Source organism: Siphateles boraxobius, unplaced genomic scaffold, assembly GCF_051911475.1.
Source record: "Siphateles boraxobius isolate OS27281-9 unplaced genomic scaffold, OSU_SipBor_1 325, whole genome shotgun sequence".
NCBI lineage: Eukaryota > Metazoa > Chordata > Actinopteri > Cypriniformes > Leuciscidae > Siphateles > Siphateles boraxobius.
Genome location: NW_027508948.1, coordinates 71,037 through 92,500, shown reverse-complemented (window position 1 = coordinate 92,500; position 21,464 = coordinate 71,037). Strand labels below are relative to the sequence as shown.

General features: G+C 41.6%; 1 pseudogene across 1 annotated transcript in view; it reads left to right on the top strand.

Annotated features, from left to right (window-relative positions):
* LOC143701400 (neurexin-2 pseudogene) overlaps window positions 1-21,464 on the top strand; it is a 66,834-nt pseudogene that overhangs the window by 5,071 nt on the left and 40,299 nt on the right. The window lies entirely within an intron of this gene.

The following is a 21,464-nucleotide window of genomic DNA, read 5'->3' as shown; positions in this document are numbered from 1 at the left end:
AACCTCTCGCAGAACGAGCTTTCGCGGAACGAGCTCTCGCAGAACGAGCTCTCGCAGAACGAGCTCTTACGGAACGAGCTCTCGCAGAACAAGCTCTCGCGGAACGAGCTCTCGCGGAACAAGCTCTCGCAGAACAAGCTCTCGCAGAACAAGCTCTCGCGGAACGAGCTCTCGCGGAACGAGCTCTCGCGGAACAAACTCTCGCAGAAAAAGCACTCGCAGAACGAGCTCTTACGGAACGAGCTCTCGCAGAACGAGCTCTCGCGGAACAGGCTCTCGCGGAACAAGCTCTCGCGGAACGAGCTCTTACGGAACGAGCTCTTACGGAACGAGCTCTTACGGAACGAGCTCTCGCAGAACAAGCTCTCACGGAACAAGCTCTCACGGAACGAGCTCTCGCGGATCAAGCTCTCGCAGAACAAGCTCTTACGGAACGAGCTCTTACGGAACGAGCTCTCGCGGAACGAGCTCTCGCGTAACAAGCTCTCACTGAACAAGCTCTCACTGAACAAGCTCTCGCAGAAAACAAGCTTTCGCGGAACAAGCTCTTGCAGACCAAGCACTCGCAGAACGAGCTCTCGCAGAACAGGCTCTCACAAAACAAGCTCTCGCGAATCAAGCTCTCGCAGAACAAGCTCTCGCAGAACGAGCTCTCGCAGAACGAGCTCTAACGGAACGAGCTCTCGCAGAACGAGCTCTCACGGAACGAGCTCTCGCGGAACGAGCTCTCGCAGAACGAGCTCTCGCGGAACGAGCTCTCGCGGAACGAGCTCTCGCGGAACGAGCTCTCGCGGAACGAGCTCTCGCGGAACGAGCTCTCGCGGAAGGAGCTCTCGCAGAACTAGCTCTCGCAGAACAAGCTCTCGCAGAACAAGCTCCCGCGGAACGAGCTCTCGCGGAACGAGCTCTCGCGGAAGGAGCTCTCGCAGAACAAGCTCTGACTGCATGAGCTCTCGCGGAACGAGCTCTCGCAGAACGAGCTCTCGCAGAACAAGCTCTCGCAGAACAAGCTCTCGCAGAGCGAGCTCTCGCAGAACGAGCTCTCGCGGAACGAGCTCTCGCGGAACGAGCTCTCGCGGAACGAGTTCTCGCGGAACGAGCTCTCGCGGAAGGAGCTCTCATGAAACAAGCTCTCACTGCATGAGCTCTCACTGCATGAGCTCTCGCGGAACGCGCTCTCGCGGAACGCGCTCTCGCAGAACAAGGTCTCGCAGAACCAGCTCTCGCAGAGCAAGCTCTCGCAGAACGAGCTCTCGCAGAACGAGCTCTCGCAGAACGAGCTCTCACGGAACAAGCTCTCACGGAACGAGCTCTAGCAGAACAAGCTCTCACGGAACGAGCTCTCGCAGAACGAGCTCTCGCAGAACAAGCTCTCGCAGAACGAGCTCTCGCAGAACAAGCTCTCGCAGAACAAGCTCTCGCGGAACAACCTCTCGCAGAACGAGCTTTCGCGGAACGAGTTCTCGCGGATCGAGCTCTCACGGAAGGAGCTCTCATGAAACAAGCTCTCACTGCATGAGCTCTCACTGCATGAGCTCTCGCGGAACGCGCTCTCGCGGAACGCGCTCTCGCAGAACAAGGTCTCGCAGAACCAGCTCTCGCAGAGCAAGCTCTCGCAGAACGAGCTCTCGCAGAACGAGCTCTCGCAGAACGAGCTCTCACGGAACAAGCTCTCACGGAACGAGCTCTAGCAGAACAAGCTCTCACGGAACGAGCTCTCGCAGAACGAGCTCTCGCAGAACAAGCCCTCGCAGAACGAGCTCTCGCAGAACGAGCTCTCGCAGAACAAGCTCTCGCAGAACGAGCTCTCGCAGAACAAGCTCTCGCAGAACAAGCTCTCGCGGAACAACCTCTCGCAGAACGAGCTTTCGCGGAACGAGCTCTCACGGAACGAGCTCTCGCAGAACGACCTCTCGCAGAACGAGCTCTTACGGAACGAGCTCTCGCAGAACAAGCTCTCGCGGAACGAGCTCTCGCGGAACGAGCTCTCGCGGAACGAGCTCTCGCGGAACGAGCTCTCGCAGAACGAGCTCTCGCAGAACAAGCTCTCGCAGAACAAGCTCTCGCAGAACAAGCTCTCGCAGAACAAGCTCTCACGGAACGAGCTCTCGCGGAACGAGCTCTCGCGGCACAAGCTCTCGCGGAACGAGCTCTTATGGAACGAGCTCTCGCGGAACAAGCTCTCGCGGAACAAGCTCTCGCGGAACAAGCTCTTACGGAACGAGCTCTCGCAGAACAAGCTCTCACGGAACAAGCTCTCATGGAACGAGCTCTCGCGGATCAAGCTCTCGCAGAACAAGCTCTCGCAGAACGAGCTCTCGCAGAACGAGCTCTCACGGAACAAGCTCTCACGGAACGAGCTCTAGCAGAACTAGCTCTCACGGAACGAGCTCTCGCAGAACGAGCTCTCGCAGAACAAGGTCTCGCAGAACAAGCTCTCGCAGAACGAGCTCTCGCAGAACGAGCTCTCGCAGAACAAGCTCTCGCAGAACGAGCTCTCGCAGAACAAGCTCTCGCAGAACAAGCTCTCGCGGAACGAGCTTTCGCGGAACGAGCTCTCACGGAACGAGCTCTCGCAGAACGACCTCTCGCAGAACGAGCTCTCGCAGAACGAGCTCTTACGGAACGAGCTCTCGCGGAACGAGCTCTCGCGGAACGAGCTCTCGCGGAACGAGCTCTCGCGGAACGAGCTCTCGCGGAACAAGCTCTCGCAGAACAAGCTCTCGCAGAACGAGCTCTTACGGAACGAGCTCTCGCGGAACGAGCTCTCGCGGAACGAGCTCTCGCGGAACGAGCTCTCGCAGAACGAGCTCTCGCAGAACAAGCTCTCGCAGAACAAGCTCTCGCAGAACAAGCTCTCGCAGAACAAGCTCTCACGGAACGAGCTCTCGCAGAACAAGCTCTCGCAGAACGAGCTCTCGCAGAACAAGCTCTCGCAGAACGAGCTCTCGCAGAACCAGCTCTCGCAGAACAAGCTCTCGCAGAACGAGCTCTCGCAGAACGAGCTCTCGCAGAACGAGCTCTCACGGAACGAGCTCTCGCGGAACGAGCTCTCGCGGCACAAGCTCTTGCGGAACGAGCTCTTACGGAACGAGCTCTCGCGGAACGAGCTCTCGCGGAACGAGCTCTCGCGGAACAAGCTCTCACGGAACAAGCTCTCATGGAACGAGCTCTCGCGGATCAAGCTCTCGCGGAACGAGCTCTCACTGAACAAGCTCTCACTGAACAAGCTCTCACTGAACAAGCTCTCACTGAACAAGCTCTCACTGAACAAGCTCTCACTGAACAAGCTCTCGCAGAAAACAAGCTTTCGCGGAACAAGCTCTTGCAGACCAAGCACTCGCAAAACAAGCTCTCGCGAATCAAGCTCTCGCAGAACAAGCTCTCGCAGAACGAGCTCTCGCAGAACAAGCAAGTACACAAGTACATTTAAATAATGTTTTATTGAATTTTGTACATGTACTTATTTTTTTTAGTCTAAGTTGAATAGTATAAATTGTTTGTTTTCATTATACTGTATTCATGATATTATGTTGTTCAATGTTTATGTTCCTGCCATGTAATCGCCGGTGAATCTGAAATACTGTTATAGACGAACATGTAGAACAACTGATGACATTTATATCAGGAGAAAATCCAGAAACATGTTCTTTTAAACAAAATCCTTCATTCCTAAAGCATGTCTGATTCGACTGTGCTGGATTTAACCCTTTTTTTATTCAGCTAAACCAAATAAAGTTTAAGAGCTTTGAGCCAAAATAAATAGTAAAAACCTAATATAGTTTTCCATACATTTTGCTCACTATGAAAATATCCTGCCCTTAAGGAACAAACAAGCTGGGCGTTTTAATATTGTAATTTGTTTGAAAAGAGTGAATCAGAAGAAAATCACACAGGCTTGGAATGATGTGATAAAATAAATGACAGAGTGTATACGAGAGTGAAAAAGACAAGCGTATATTTAGTCTCCTGGTTTTGTGGTCAGCGTTGAGCAATTGCTGCTCAAGCTTCAAGAGAAACAGAACTTTGAATGAAACGGTGAAGAACTGTGATTTTATTGATGGTAGCCAGAGAACTGGAAGGAGTTTAATTTCAATAATTGTGTCACGGCGGCTCAGGAAGATTGAGCTGAAATAAGCTGGATCGCCAGAAACACTCTGATCTCGTTTCTCTCACTTAAGAGGACGTTCTCATGCCAGCTGCACCTCGAGATGAAGTCAATTCCTTCCATTTCATTTAAGGAGAATCTTAAAAATCAATCCAGGGTGACTGAGTGAAAGGATGTGCAGATTCTCCATGTTCACCGGAGAAGAGGCCACGAAGTGATTAAGATTCGAGTGTTTCCGAGTTAAAGGAGACGTGGTCTTCATTTCTTCATCTGATGTTCCTCTGCTGGCTTTGAGAAACACTGAAGCTGTAATGCTGTATCATTACACAGACCAAACGTCATTTGAGCAGTAAGGGGCCATGAAGTGCATTTTCAGATTTTTATATGATGTTTCTGGACGTTAGACATATTTTTTTTAATATACTGTTTATTTGTAAAAATGATAATTTTACATCCTGGTTTCAGAGACCGTAGTTAACGCCTGCAGTGATTTGAACTTCATCACACCGTATTATTAACACTTTTAATTAATGTTCAAGTCACTTACAGTGGAAGCCTTATTTTTCTACTTGAAATTTTATATAATATATTTGTACAAAATATAATAATATAGGCCTATATGATTTACTTTAATGCGGTAAAAATATAACATAATATAATATAATATAATATAATATAATATAATATGATGCAGTCTGAATAAACACACAAGCCTGTATTTTGTACGGAGGAAGATCTTTGTCTATATTTGTGTGCTTTACTAGTGTTTTTATATTCTTGATTCTTTACTCTCCTGCTTCACTTCCGCACTGGAAACAGAGACACGACATTTAAGTGCTTAAATTTCCCTTATTTGCATCACAAAATGTGATTGAAATTTGAAGTGCACATTAATTATTGCAGTCATCCTACATGATTGTGATTACATGGAGACAGGTTTCCTCAGCGTGTGTAAATGACCAGTCGTGTGTTTGCTTCAGTTTGCTCGTGTGGAAGTGTGTGCACAGTTAGTCCGACAGAAGCTTTCTTACAGAGAAACCCTGATCACTACAGAGCCGCCACTTCACTAATCTAGTTTAAGTATATAAGTATATTTATTATATAAGTATATTTATTGGTTTAGTGATGAGTGTGTCCTACAATAAGACAAAAAGAAATAAACCAAAGGAGTAACCTGCGGCAGTCAGAATGTGCAGAAAGACTAGTTAGTGTGTGTGTGTGTGTGTGTGTGTGTGTGTGTGTGTGTGTGTGTGTGTGTGTGTATCTGCAGTGCTGCTGCTGATTCAGCGTTTCTCTTCAGTTCTCTGTGTGTGTGTGTGAATGAGTTAAGCACTCTTATCTGAACAGCTCACAGTTTATCACACACACTCACTCACTCTCTCTCTCTCTCTCTCACACACACACACACACACACGCACACGCACACACACACACACACGCACACGCACACACACACACGCACACGCACACACACACACAGGATTCATTCAGTGAGAGCAGGTGTTTTGTGATCAGGCAACTGTAAAGGACGCCTATTTCTGAGGCACAATAGAACCGGTTGATTGTGTCTGGGCTGCCCTGATCTCTGCCTGATTTATCTGTTCAGTTTGTGCATCCAGCTTTCCTTCATTACGTCTCTGTTACATTGACACCATTGACCTCTCTCTCCTTCTCTCTATGTTGTGTGTTTCGCCCTCAATTTTATGTAGGAGTCTTTAAGTTGAGACTGCAGACCTCAATGCCTGATTGAATCAAAACCTCTGGAAATCTGCAAAGCAAGCTAACATTTTGGATTTCCATGATCCCAGAAACTGTGAATGGGCAGATTCTTCAGTTGTTTTGAGCTGATTTTGCACAAACTGTTTATTTGTTTTGTTTTGTTTATAATTGTTTTTATTTTTTAACTCCTCACAGCAATGTAAAACATAATAATTTTACATACTGAATCAAACCATTTTCATTATGTTGTTTTTGCTTATGTTATGATTTCTCTTTGTGGATTTATGGCTAGATATTTTTTGACAAATAATCAAATAAGCAACTTGTTATTTTCTTCAGACATATTTACGCATATGAATTGTGAGGATAAATATGTTCTATAGAGACATACAGATTGAGAGAGAGACAGATGAGTCTGTAGATCTATTAGTTTTTGGCTGAATAAATAAATGTGATTCTTTCAGTCTCATTAAATTATATCAATGAATATTTCACTTCATGGGCTGGAAGAGAAACGACACCTGCTGCTTTCAGACACATTCCAGCCTCACACACATGAGTGTGTGTGGGGAAGTATGTGTGTGTGTGTGTGTGTGTGTGTCTGCAAAACTGTATGAAAGTCAAGGACAAGGGGTTTATTTATTTTATCTGCCGTCACCTTCATTGGTGTGTCGAGAGGAACTCCTAGACCAAACTGTCTGTCTCTCTCACTTTATCAGGTCAGGTGCTTCTGAGGAAAGGTCTGTCCTCACTGGACTATTGGTCTGGATATTATTTCCTAAACAATCTGCTGTTCTAGACATTGGCCACTTTGTACCGGTTAGCTGCTGCTAAAGCTGTTTCTATGAGTGAATTTTGGTTGTATGAGAGAAAACGCTGCTTTTTGATGGCAGACCAGAATTTTGAAATTCAGTGCTTCAGTTGTGCATGCAGCTGATTTCAACACCACGGACAGCACCGCATGTTAATCACACGTTCAGCATCACGGGCGGCCCCACGCGTTCAGCACCACGGACAGCTCCGCTCGTTCAGCACCACGGACAGCTCCGCTCGTTCAGTACCACGGACAGCCCCGCGTGTTCAGTACCACGGGCAGCCCCGCGTGTTCAGCACTACGGACAGCTCCGCTCGTTCAGCACCACGGACAGCTCCATGTGTCGGTCGCATGTACCGCACCATGGACAGCTCAACATGTTCAGCACCACGGACAGCCACACGTGTTCAGCACCACGGACAGCTCCATGTGTCGATCGCATGTACCGCACCATGGACAGCTCAACATGTTCAGCACCACGGACAGCCACACGTGTTCAGCACCACGGACAGCTCCATGTGTCGATCGCATGTACCGCACCATGGACAGCTCAACATGTTCAGCACCACGGACAGCCACACGTGTTCAGCACCACGGACAGCCCCACATGTTAATCGCATGTTGACATGGAATGACCAATCTGTTCTCTGAAACAACCATCAAACCACAACCATCCAATCAGTTCCCCACGGACACAATTAAGCTCCGCCCACACTTGTTCTTGTTCCAGAAGCGTTTCTCTCCGATATACGACACAATAGAGGAGAAAAGAACAACGCAACTTCAATTTCAACTTGTGTGTGTGAGTGTGTGTGTTCTGTGAAGAGCATCAAAAGTTGCAAATTACAGTGTGTTTGACAGCGTTAAGCATTGTAGCCAATCACAGACATATCTGTTGATCGTGTGAACGCAGTGGCCAATCAGAGGAATTTAGGGTAGCCAGAATCCTCTCAGTGGACAAAAATAAAAATCCATCGGTCTGATCAGTATTATGATCAGTATTATTCTCTCTAATGTTGCGCGTGAGACTTGTGTTAATTATACACAATGATTACATAATGATTGTTTGGATCTAATTGTCTCCAGTCATGAATGTGGGTGTTATGAGAGATTCCAGTCTTTTCTCTTTAATTTGAGAAAATGAAATGTGTCTGGCTGATGCTTTTATTAAAAGTGATTCAGTTTATGACAGTTAGCTTGTGATCTTCCTTATTTGTCACTTTGGTTAAAAGCATTTACTAAATGACTAAATTCAAGTATGTATGTGTGTCTAGGATTCTAATGGATGACCTTGAGCTTGATGACTCTGATGGCCACACACACACACACACACACACACACACGAGCCGGTGACGTCAGCACACACTCATGGACTCTGTCAGTGGATCTTCAGGACAGAATGTGTGCACTGGAGGTTGTAATTTGACGTTGTGTTTTGTTTGTATCTCTCGTGTGTCAGCCTGTGATTTCCTCTCAGAATCTCACGCTGGGCTGAAAACAGGAAGAATCTCGTCTGTCGCACATGTAAAATTTGGCGGCATTTGAGAGGATTATTTTTTATAATACCAGCGTTGTCTGATTACATGTTTGGCTGAGTGTGAACAGAGCAGAAATGGTGTGTATGCAGAAAGTTGTGTAGTGTTGATGTAACAAACACATACATTTCAATAATGTCTTAATTACACAGCTCTTTTTTATTCATGTGTTTTTCACACTGAATGTTGCGTGTTGAATCCTCATCTTTTGTGTGTGTGAGATTCTCACTGATGTGTGAGATTGACACAAGACCTGAGAGGAAAAGCAACATATGCAGTGCGACATAATGAAGATTCAGAGAGAAGAAGAAAGATTGAGACGACTTTGTTTTTGGCGTTTGGGCACAAGGTCATTTTTACACACACACACACACACACACACACACACACACACACACACACACACACACACACACACACACACACACACACACACACACCGCAAGCCATATCTAATCAAGAATGACATTTGACTCAGCATGTTGTCAGGCTGTGTGTGTGTGTGTGTGTGTGTGTGTGTGTGTGTGTGTGTGTGTGTGTGTGTGTGTGTGTGTGTGATATCTCATTCTTCTCTCTGTTTGTGTTTATACTGGCCTCTTGTATGTATATACACTCATAGACATAAATATGAAGTGAAAGCGAGGACATACTCAAATAAACACATACACAGTTTCTCACACAGAATAGAGAGCGAGAGAGAGATGATCGGTGTGTGTGTTGGGTTTATCTGAAGGACATTACTCTCCTCTTTCTGTGGATCTGAGCAGCTTCAGTGTGTGTTAGTTGTCAGTCGGGTTCCTTCGGCTTGTTTCTTGGCTCTTGTGTGTAAACGGGATCTTGTTTGTCTGGTGATCCTGTAGGAGGAGGTTAACTCGACTCTCAGACGCTCGGCTCACTGACTGTCTTTATTGAGAGACTCAGTCTTCGTTTGTCTCGTCGGCTCTCAGATTACTGCTTGTTCTTTTTCTTTAATTAACATCTATGACTCCATCTCTACTGTACGCTTAATTATAAGTATTAGCAGGAGTAATTATAATTATTATTTTTTTGCACATGGATAGATTTTAACGCCATGCTAGTTCAATAACCCTTTCCAGCGTTTCCCTGTGACCTCTTTTGCTTGCTAATTTCCTGTCATTGCCTTCTTGGCTTTGCTGATGTATTACCCACAGTTCATTGCACTCTGAGCCTCTGGTGTCATTTTAATGACCAAAAAAACTCATTTAGCAAAATTGACCAGCAGAAATCTTGAGAAATTAGTTTTTACCACTGTTTGTGTGTGTGTGTGTGTGTGTGTGTGTGTGTGTGTGTGTGTGTGTGTGTGTGTGTGTGTGTGTGTGTGTGTGTGTGTGTGTGTGTGTGTGTGTGTGTGTGTGTGTGTGTGTGTGTGTGGCCAGCAAGTAAAGTACACATCGAATCAATATTCCATTTTAATATTTAGATCTGAAGAAGTGAGGCTGTGTAATTTGTGGGCTGGTAATCAACGTCTGTTCTGGCTGATACTCATTCTCATCGATTGATTTGTGTTTCACGTTTGAGCCGCTTCACCCAGTATGGCTAACTTTCTAATTCCTTAAAAAACACCCAAGGTTTGTAAATGACACGAGGCGACTGAACTGAACTTGACCGAATCCCATCGATGCTCTAATTTTATATTAATGTATGAAATTAATGTGCTTCTGTATTTTCAGCTCTTCTCGTGTGATTGCCTCCTCAGGATGAATCGTTTGTTTCATTCTATAAGTTTCTTTTCATAAACTTAATCTTTTTTTTTTATTGCTAAATGAATTAATGTAAATGTTAAAGTGTTTACATTTTTTTTGATTTCCTGACAAATTAGAAGTAATTGGCATAATTTATGAAATTTTATAAAAATCATATAAAACTACATCTAAACATATAATTGTCATGTTGTCGGTCAATCAAACTCAAGAGGTCCAATGGAGGTTTTGACTGTTGAACTCTTGTTTCGTTTTGATTCACTGATCTTTGGCTTGAGTCTTTTATTTCGATATTTGTCCCAGGTGATGTGATGATGCGTTTATGTACATCTTTAGGTAATCAATAGAAAAGATGCTGGTGACCAATTGTCTGGTAACGCTTCTGCTTCTAATCTGCTGCTTTTGTCGCTCTGCGGTTTGCCTGTGGAAAGCTCTAGCAACATTGTATAGCATCATAGTTTGGAATATCCCAGTTTGTTTATTAAGCGTGCAGGGCGACCACCCAGTAGAGCATTACAATAATCTAGCCTTGATGTCATGAACACAACAACTAACTATTCTGCATTTGTAATTGAAAGCATATGTTGTAATTTAGATATATTTTTAAAATGGAAGAATGTGGTTTCACAGATGCTAGACACTTGACTTTCAAATGAAAGATTGGTATCAAAGAGCACACACACACACACACACACACACCACACACCACACACCACACACACACATACACACACACACACACACAAACACACAAACAAACACACACACACACACACAGGCTCCTAACCGACCGGGAAGACTTGACAGAGCAGCATCAAGTGTTTTTTTGGTACAATAATTAGAAAATATTTTTTTTCAGAATTAAGTTGGAGGAAATTACTAGTCATCCAGTTTTTTATATCAGCTATGCATTCCGTAAATCTTGTGAATTGGTAAGTTTTGCCAGGGCTTGAAGAAATATAGAGCTGAGTATCATCAGCATAACAGTGAAAACCAATGCCATGCTTCCTAATGAATATCTCCTAAGGGTAGCATGTACAGAGTGTGTGTGTGTGTGTGTGTGTGTGTGTGTGTGAGGATAGCATGTACAGAGTGAACAGCAGCGGTCCTAGTACTGAGCCTTGTGGTACACCATACTGAACTTTTAATCGATAAGACATCTCTTAATTTACTGCTAAAAAATGATAACGGTCAGATAAATATGATTTAAACCCCTGGGGTCGCAGGCGTGATTGTCTCGGTTTTTTTCTTATCAGTGCAAAAGAGATTTAAATAACTCCTTCGATTTTTGTCATACAGGCAAGTGTTATACATCATTAAAAACTGTTAAATGTCTTCTTTTATTTGTGTACACTCATAATAAAAACAAAATGTTTTGTTTTTCATAAAATAAACATGATGAATAAACATAATAAACATGATGCGCAGTCTGCCATCTCTCTCAATGTGAAGTTCATTCTGAAACGTGACAGAAAATTATCTGTAACTCAGCGATTGTTTGTCAGACAGACTTGAAATGTATGTCTTTACAATGCTTGGAATCTCTATTTTTAAATGATGTAAATTATATCAAAAGAACATATTCTCTGTTTAAGTAATAAGTATGAAAGAAGCCACACGTATAGTTTCTCAAACGCGTCCTAATTAACTCTGTGACCACACCCACGCGCGCAAGAGCGATTGACATGCAAATGATCCACATGAAGGAGCAGACCTATAAACGACCTCATCACCTCAAAACAAAGAATCAGCGACTTCAGTAGCCTAACGTTACTCCTCTGCTTTACATCCAGTTTGGAATACTGTGTTTGTGCTGTGTTGTGATGAGCACCTTGGATTTACCTCAGAAGAAATAGAAGAACGCGATTTGAAGATGAGAAATATTTTTAAGGTAAGACATCCACTCATAATGTTATTGTTATATACTTTACATTGCGCAACTAGTCAAACTGCTGCCAGACTCAAATGTACGTTATGAAATGAGATTGGAGTAAAAACATGAAGAAATTTATATACATGTACACGACACGAGGATAATAAAACACAGCGTGATATACAAGTATCTTATATGAGTGTTTTACTCTAATATGGTGAATATTATAATGTTTAGAAAAGTGTTTATTGTTAAGTGTGTTTGTGGATATCTGCTCAAACGTAGATATGTATAATGTGGTAACAACAATGTTTCATAGTTTTGCGTGGCTCGATCGCTTCAGTAAATGTTCTCTACACTTGCTGAGAGTTTCAGTCAGTCGCGCTGTGCGTTTGTAAAGCAAAACACGCCAAACGAAGCTTCATGTTTTTACTCCAATCTCATTTCATAACGTAATAACGAATGGAAACATTTGAAGTAACATACGATCCATATATTTTTCTCTAGTGTAGTGTTTCTGAAGTGTTCATTTTTAATGATTTATAGGCCGCCTACTATAGGCTATTGTTATTTTATGCAGCCCTACACATAAAATGAACACCAGGTTGGTTGTGCCTTATAGGCATATATATATATATATATATATATATATATATATATATATATATATATATATATATATATATATATATATATATATATGTGTGTGTGTAGCCTACACGTATATCCTACAAGGCACAACCAACCTGGTGTTCATTTTATATATGTGGATGTATGTATGTATGTATGTGTGTGTGTGTGTATTTTATCGCAATTTTAACCAGAAAAATCTAAAATGTATTCCCAAAATCTCGCAGCCTATAGTTTATCTTGATATCAGCATGTTCACAGTTGTTTCTTGTTTTTTTTTTTTTTTTACAGGGACCAGATGCCACTGGATGAGTCCTGCTGACTTCAACATTCACATGAGTCTGTAGATGAACATGGTAAAATGAAGAATCTAACACCTTGGACATGACAGGTATGTAGGCTACTATGTTTCAGGAATGGCACAAAGGTGTGTGACTGTTCAAGTCTCTGTCTTTAGATCAGTGTGTTTACTAATGTGCTTTCTGTCCTTTGTTGTGTATCTTTGGATTATGTTGTGTAAATAAATCCAAACAATCAAAAAGCCATTCTTTTTTTAAATCTCCTCATTCTTTGTGCAAGGCTCCTCATAATGATCAGGCCTGATAGCACCTGATAGGGCCATTAGGGGAGGGTCTTTGTCTTTCTCAGGTGTAAAATGCATTCATATTAATGAGAGATAACGCCTCCTCACATAAAGCTTTCTCACACAAAACACGTCATACAAATTTTATATGACTTTATTGTCTTATCTAAATGAGTAGTCAGGATGATTTTCACATAGTTTTGGAGCAAATATTCTAGGCTATATGACACAATTTTCAAAAGTCTTGTGAAGAAATAAGAAGTATGGGTTTCATGACCTTATTTCAGTGACAGTTTTGTTTTGTTTTTTCACAAACCACGCATAAACGTCATAATCTCAAAACTACAAACATTTACATACATGCTGCTGACATTATTGTAGCAGAGTTTGTGCTGAATACAGTGTAATAAAACTTTAGCCATGAAAATGTCACAAGTAAAAGAAATAAGCACATATGTCAGAGCATGTCAGAACACCTCCAGGACCCAGAGGGTTAAACCATGCTAGTGCAATTCCATTAATGCTAACATCATTTTCGAGTCTATTTAAAAGAATGTTGTGGTCGATAGTGTCAAATGCAGCACTAAGATCGAGTAACACTAATAGAGAGATACAACCACGATCGGATGATAAGAGCAAATCATTTGTGACTCTAATGAGAGCTGTCTCAGTACTATGATACAGTCTAGATCCCGACTGAAAATCCTTGGAGATACCATTTCTTTCTAGAAAGGAACAGTTTGCGAGGAAACTGCCTTTTCTAGGTTATAATTTTGTCCCTAATATTATCAATCTTGCAAGTACAGAAGTTCATAAAGTCATTACTGCTGTGCTGTTTGGAAATGTCTAGGGTTGAAGCTTTATTTCGTGTTAATTTAGCCACTGTATCAAATAAATACCTAGGGTTGTATTTGTTTTCTTCTAAGAAGTTTGAAAAATAAGCAGATCTAGCAGTTTTTAAGGCTTTACTTCTACTTACCCTCTTAATTCCTGAAGCAGTAAGGGCGTACGTACTTAGTTTGTCACACATGGCTTTTCCCTTTTGACCTTGTTTTGGTTAAATAAATCAATACAAAACAGATAGTAGTTGATCCGTCATCCATGCGGTCCAGGGCCCACGGTTCGGCACGCATGAGTTTACCTACCATAGAGTGAAAGTTTTTACTTTTGTCTTGCCAGTTCACACACATATGCTGTTATCTGTGTGTAAAGCCCAGGGGCGGCGCCAGATAATTTTTAACGCAGGTGCTGAAGGGGTGCTAGATCATTGACAGGGGGAGCTGCGCAATAATATGTATACATTATATTATATAGAAATACCATTAATAAATGAGCAAAACTTGCCCACTCAATATTTAATATCCAATTATTTTAATTATCCCAATTAAAGTTTTAATTTTATTAAATTGAACAAGAACAACATTCAGCATTCAATCAAATATTCTTAAAGATTTATTATTATTATTAATAATGTTATTTCAACATAATATCTCGTTATTTCGACATAATATGTGTGCGTGCAACAAGCAAGCATTTGTAAATCCAGTGACACGCGTGCATTGAATTTTTTTATTAATAAACTAGTGTTTTCTGTGTCAGTGTCGGCTGCAAAGATGAAGTTGACGATCACCATCTCTGAAGTTTACGCGTCTATAGAGAGAAACACACATAATGGATTACATAATCAGAGAGTAGCCTATTTATTTCGTTTTGAATTGTTTCGTTTAAAGAGATTTCAAGCTTTCTATAGATATATTTCTCATATCTGTGAGGCATACGCTGAGTTTCGGTTCATTTATGATGAGACTCGCTCCAGTTCACGTGCAATGCAAGTGACCGCGCCGGCGCCTACATGTCATGATTATATTATCTGCTATATTTGCTTCTTATTTGTTAAATCCATGCAATTGGTTGATTAAAAATTTATTAAAATTAAGATACAATTTATACAAAATGAAATTCACTTTAAAGAAAGGCTTTCTACAAAACAAAACTTTATGGTCAAAATCATGTCTGACCCCCTCCATATCTATTGCGCATCCTATCTTACTCATGCTGTTCTTTTTTCATAATCAATATAGATGGAAAAAAAATAACATAATATTTTAACAAATATGCAACTAAATGTGCTTATTTAAAGGCTATAACACGTATAGTAGGCCTACAGACTTTCATTTGTACAAATTGCTGCACATTCATTTCATTCTAAATTTTGCACACATAAGTTGACAGGCATTTGTTTGTGCATTACAAAACATATCTGCAACATTTACAAAGTTCACGGATAATTGTGCGCATTTATTAATCATTATGATACTAAAATCATAATAAAGTAAAAAAGCAGGTGAGCCCAGAATATGAATAATGAATAATGACACGGTATAATATGTCATGTGTTGTTCATCTGAGGTTGTATTTACCTAATTTTAAGACCTGCTATCAACCAGATGATTTTTTAAAATTATGTCCTGATACACTACACCATATAATTTAAAAGGGTGTCCTTTTCTTCCCACATGACTGTATGGCTTTAGAGTACATTTATGTGGGCAGAGTTATATATGTTTGTAGTTAGTTGAATTTAATACTGGTGATATTGAGGATTATGAATCTGTAAAGGTTTCATTAGATGGGATCTGGAGCAGCCGATGTGTTTGGGTTTGATCAGGAATGCAGTGTTAAATGTGAGATTCTTGGGAACGTTTATCAAATGAGTAAATGACTCTGATTGGAACCTTCGGCTGCTCGAGGGGTTTTTCTGCCAGGAAGCTTTTCACAGATGGACTGAAGCTAATTAAAATGCAATAATGTCCAATTTGATGTAGTTATTTTTTGGCAGGAGTCTTTGGTGTCCATCTTTGGTTCAGAGAGAACCACTAGCGCTCACAATCTTCAGTCTGATGGAGCTCAACTTACTGGCTCAATAGCCATGTTTCCACTGTCGGGCTAAAAGCTAGCGTGCTAGTGCCTGCCAGGCTAGTCATGTTTCCACTGTCGGGCTAAAAGCTAGCGTGCTAGTGCCTGCCAGGCTAGTCGTGTTTCCACTGTCACTTCCTCTGGGTTTTTGGCCTGCCGAACACCTTGGTCCAAAGCGGGCCAACTGAGGCTTGAACAGAATCTCTTGAACAGAATGAGTCGGTCAACACGACTCATTTCCCATGTTATTATATCAGGCTACCAGCTAACTTCAACATTTAAGACATTTTAAACAATTATCCGCTCAGAACTCTTTCAGACACCAGCGAGTGCTTGAAATAACTTTCTTGCGATCTGATGTGGATTCTGATCACTGTATGAAGCAGAAATATATTTAAATGCGATGGGAAAAGTTACTTATGCTAATCATTGCGGTAATAAATACAAGTGTTCATGGAAAATACCAGAGACTGCTTGAAGATAGTAGACAAATCATGTATGATTATAATGTTGTATTTATTTGGTTTCATGTTTTATCTGTCTCTTCCCTGTGCCGTTGTTGATCTGGGACTAACGCATCCGCACACACTCCAGTTTTCTGCTCGTGAGCTCCCTCTTTTGCTCGGGCTGGAGGGATAACAGTACAGTGAGACAGAGAGATCGCTCAAACCTGCGCAAATCGCAATCATCGCATTATTTAGTGTAAAATGTATAGAAATGCTCAGTAACGTGACTAAAACATATGTTTTATCAATATTTTTCTAATTATGTAAGCCTTGGACTTAAAAGCCTTAATAGAGTTGTTTTGTACTTACAGAATTAGAAATCAGAATCAGAAAGCGCTTTATTGCCAAGTGTGCTTGCACACACAAGGAATTTGTTTTGGTACTGAGGCTTCCAGTGGACATCTACAATTACAAATACAACAAGAAACATAATACTACAACTTAGAAGAATAAAAAATATAAATATAAATATGAGAATAAAAGTATCAGTTGGGTTTAGTCAGAATAGACATTTTCAGATTTACAGATTATGAACATATTTACAGTGTTTTAAATATTATAAATAAATAAATCTACATATAAGTATCACCTGAGTTGTGGGATATTGCACTAAACAGTGGGAGTATTGCACTTACAGGCATATGCCTTGGGAGGAGTGTTAACTGTTCAGGAGGGAAATGGCCTGTGGGAAGAAACTGTTCCTGTGCCGAGATGTTCTTGTGGCCAGTGATCTGAGTCTCCGTCTTGACGGTAACAGTTCAAACAGGTGGTGTCCAGGGTGAGTGGAGTCTGTGATGATTTTACCTGCTCTCTTCCTCACTCTGGAAGAGTACAGGTCCTGGAGGTTTGGCAGGGGGGCACCAATAATCCTCTCCGCAGTCCGGACTGTCCGTTGTAGTCTCCTGATGTCTGATTTGGTAGCTGAACCAAACCAGACAGTGATGGAAGTGCATAAGACAGACTCAATGACGGCTGAGTAGATTCCTGTGGTCTTCAGTAAACGGACGCTAGTGTAACTGAATGGGTAGGTGTGATTACACATTCTCTTTTTGTGTGAAATGGTAAAATCAGTTTGATTCAGCATGATTGATGTGCACTCCTGACACAGATTGATAAAATAATGTCACTGTAAAAAAAATGTTATTGTAAAACATTGGTGAAATATTTATGCTGGGATCTTTAAGTAAAGACAAATCGTTGGCTTCTGTAATCCTCATTTTGCGTTCTGGCTAGTTCCAGTCAGCTGGTGAAACGGTGGGGTTTGTGACGGCTTGTTTTAGAGCATCTCTGAGTTTGGGCTCTGTGCTTCAGGTCCTGTTAGCCCTGACTCACACTGAACCAACACTGGAAAATACAGATATTGATCAGTTTCTCTTCTTAAACTATCTCTCTATATTAGTTCTTACTCAAGAAACAGCCATCAGTGTGACTTCAAGAAATTAAATATCGTCTAACATAAGTGTGGGTGTGTTTGTGTGTGATTGTGGGTGTGAGTGTGTGTGTGTGTGTGTGTGTGTGTGTGTGTGTGTGTGTGTAAGTAGCTCTATTTCTTGTCCTTTGACAGTTTTATGAAGGAAGGAATCTAAATAAACAATCCAGAGTTGGCACAGACAGTCTGTGGGACATTTTCAGCCTCTCACTGTGGATATTACATCTGTAATTTGTCCTTTTGAGATCCGTACACTACAACACAGCAATATAATATGCTGTTCATCATGAGCCGCTTTCAGGGCTCTCAAGTCTCACGCATTTCAACCCGTTCACACGCTCACACGCCACACCTTGTATTTCTCACGCTGAGGAGTAAGGGAAGTTGTCCCGCTATACAAGTTCATAGCATCTGTCTCGAGTTATACATAGTTAAATGTTAGCTACCAGCCAATCAGAAATTAGAATTAGTTGGTTTCGGGTAAATTATGTGTTCCCGCTGCAAGCACGTTCGTTACTAGACAACACGCGCACACACGGAGTGGAAGTTGAAAGAGCACGATCTGATGAATGCGGTTTGCGGACATCTTCATTTATTTTTTATTTTTTTAGCATTTTGATTTTACGATTCCTGGACGATATCTCTCGCCTGTGATCAAAGACAGTGAGAGCTGATGTTGAGGAGTATAGCCAAATTCGTGCTAAATTATTTTTGATGCATTCAAAAACCCTACAACTGCTTTTAAAGGGGTCATCGGATGCAAAATACACTTTTATATGGTATTTGCAAATAAATGTGTCTTTGCAGTGTGTGGACACAATCACCATGCCATGAAAAATCCATTCACTTTTTTTTAATCCTCAAAAAGCCAAAAAGTTGTTGCTCACTATCATTTAAAGAGACATGCACCGAAACGGGTCACTGTGAACAGAGCTGTTTTTGAAGAGGTAAAAAGGGTGTTGTTTTACACAACCATTGAGAAATTTTAACCAAAGTATGTTACAAACTTTACATGAAGACCCAAAAGAATCATACCAACTTGTGGAAAATGGGCATCCGATGACCTCTGTAAAGGTGACCGGTTTGGGTCTTGACATACATGCTCACAAGTTGTTATGACACAATGTTATTTACATTGAGCACTGATGTTACGTTGGCTTGTTTGGGGTCACATTTATTTTTATTTTTCAATAAATTTGTATTTTTTAAATATAACTATTTATTTTATTTGGATGAATTTGTCTTTTTATCAGATTTAACAATTGTTATAATTTCCATTTGTGCTGGTCAATTATGAACAATAGGCAAAATTGAACTGCTAGCAAAAATTGAAGCGAATTTGGTTGGGTCGAGGGACCGCTGCTGCAAATATTTGGGTGGCTCCTCCCCTAAATCTCACTCTAAACTTTTGATAAAACTTGAGAGCCCTGCGCTTTTCAATAATGTTCTTAGATGCTGTCTTTCTAGGGAACTTACAATTAAGAACGCAAATCAGTTTAGCAGTTATCAGGACAGGCTTCTAAGAATAAAGGACACCAGCGCTGCTTTGCTTTAAAGGGACAGTTCTGCCAGAAATCACAATTCTGTCATCTTTTAGTCAAGTCAAGTCAAGTCATCCTCATTTATATAGCGCTTTTAACAATGTAGATTGTTTCAAAGCAGCTTTACAGAGATAAACATATAATTTAAGGTAACAGAGATTGGTTTGGTTTTATAGTGGTTCTTGAAAAATGTTTTTTCCAGCTAAAGTTAGTTTTGATTGATTCACTTCCGTCTAAATGATCATTTGTTATTAAATTAGGGGCCGCTAAGACGACACCGTTCTCTCTAAACAGACTTTAAACGTGAACCTGTGATAGACGCTGATGGCGTTCACATGCCCATTAAGAATTGATTCTATAGTTATGTGCGTTTGAATATATGTGCGCAGGTTTGTAATTTACATTTACATTTATTCATTTAGCTGACGCTTTTATCCAAAGCGACTTACAATTGCTATATTTCAGAGGTCGCACGCCTCTGGAGCAACTAGGGGTTAAGTGACGCTAATTCCTTACAAACCATGCCTAAACAAACTACTTGTCTTGTCTATAAATTTTGATGCAGAATTTTATTTTATCTTATCACTTCGGGTAGGTACGCGAACCAAAAAATTCCACACCGCTTTATCTGTAGAGTGGTATAGGGATCCTCCATAGGGAGAGGCTAGTTGGCACTTCAGCACTGCATTGTCATCGGGTCCAGGCGAAAGTCCTTCGTCAGATCTGGAAACGGCCTGGATCCGGCAGGCTGCGGGAAAACCTCGGGATAAACAAAGACACTAAAATTAGCGTAGATGCCATTCTTCTTATGATGTAACGAGTACATCAGGATATGAGGGAAGTGTTCCCAGTTCCGGCTGACCTAATCTAAGCAGCCTAATATTGAATTATAGAAGTCTATAGAGTGTTATGTGAATGCTAGGTCAAAGAGATGTGTTTTTAGTCTAGCTTTGAACTGACAGACTGTGTCTGCTTCCCGGACAATGTTAGGAAGATTGTTCCGGAGTTTTGGTGCTAAATAGGAAAAGGATCTACCGCCAGCAGTTGATTTTGATATTCTAGGTATTATCAACTGGCCAGAACTTTGAGATCGCAATAGACGTGAAGGACTATAATGCGTTAAGAGCTCGCTCAAGTACTGGGGAGCTAAACCATTTAGTGCTTTGTAAGTAATCAGCAATATTTCAAAATGTATACGATGTTTAATAGGGAGCCAATGCAGTGTTGACAGAACCGGGCTAATATGGTCGTACTTCCTGGTTCTGGTAAGAACTCTAGCGGCTGCGTTTTGGACCAGCTGTAGTTTGTTTATTAAGCGTGCAGGGCAACCACCCAGTAGAGCATTACAATAATCTAGCCTTGCTGTCATGAACGCATGAACTAGTTGTTCCGCTTATTAGAGGTCTTCACGGTTCCAAAAATTCATGCCCGAACCGGAAGAGACCCGTAATTTGCTACACCGAACCGACCCGGACCCGTCTATTATTTCAAAACTTGGACCCGGACCCGTGCAGATCCGAGAAATGCCATAAATGTACTGCCCGGACCCGAGCTGGACCCGTCTATTATTTGAAAACTGGACCCGAACCCGGCGGGAAGACACAAACCCGACTGGACCCGATTGTCACATATTATTTCACACAAGTTGCGAAAAAAAAAAACTTTTTGTCTTACCTAATTTTAGTAGCCGTCGTCTCACTTCCTTGTAACGTTACCTGACTGACTGTGATGCATTACAATCCCCGACAAGAAAGTTCTATCCATGTTATTTCTCTCGTTATTCCAAGCTTAATCCACTCATTATTTCAGCTTTAAAAGTCCATTTGATGTCACAGTGATGGATGACAAATGCAACTTTGCACATGTACATTCTCACTCGAGTTAACTCGCATAATAACTTTAACTGTTTGCCCTTTTGAACTATAATAACGATTGCTCGTTCAGTGCCATGGCCGCTGACGTTATTAATTTGCTATCATATCTGTGCTCTGCATTGAGTCTGAATCTGACCACCAAAACTTTAAGATTAAACAAGACGGTTCATTTATATTATTATAAAAATGGGAGAAAATGTAAAGCGCGGTTTGGC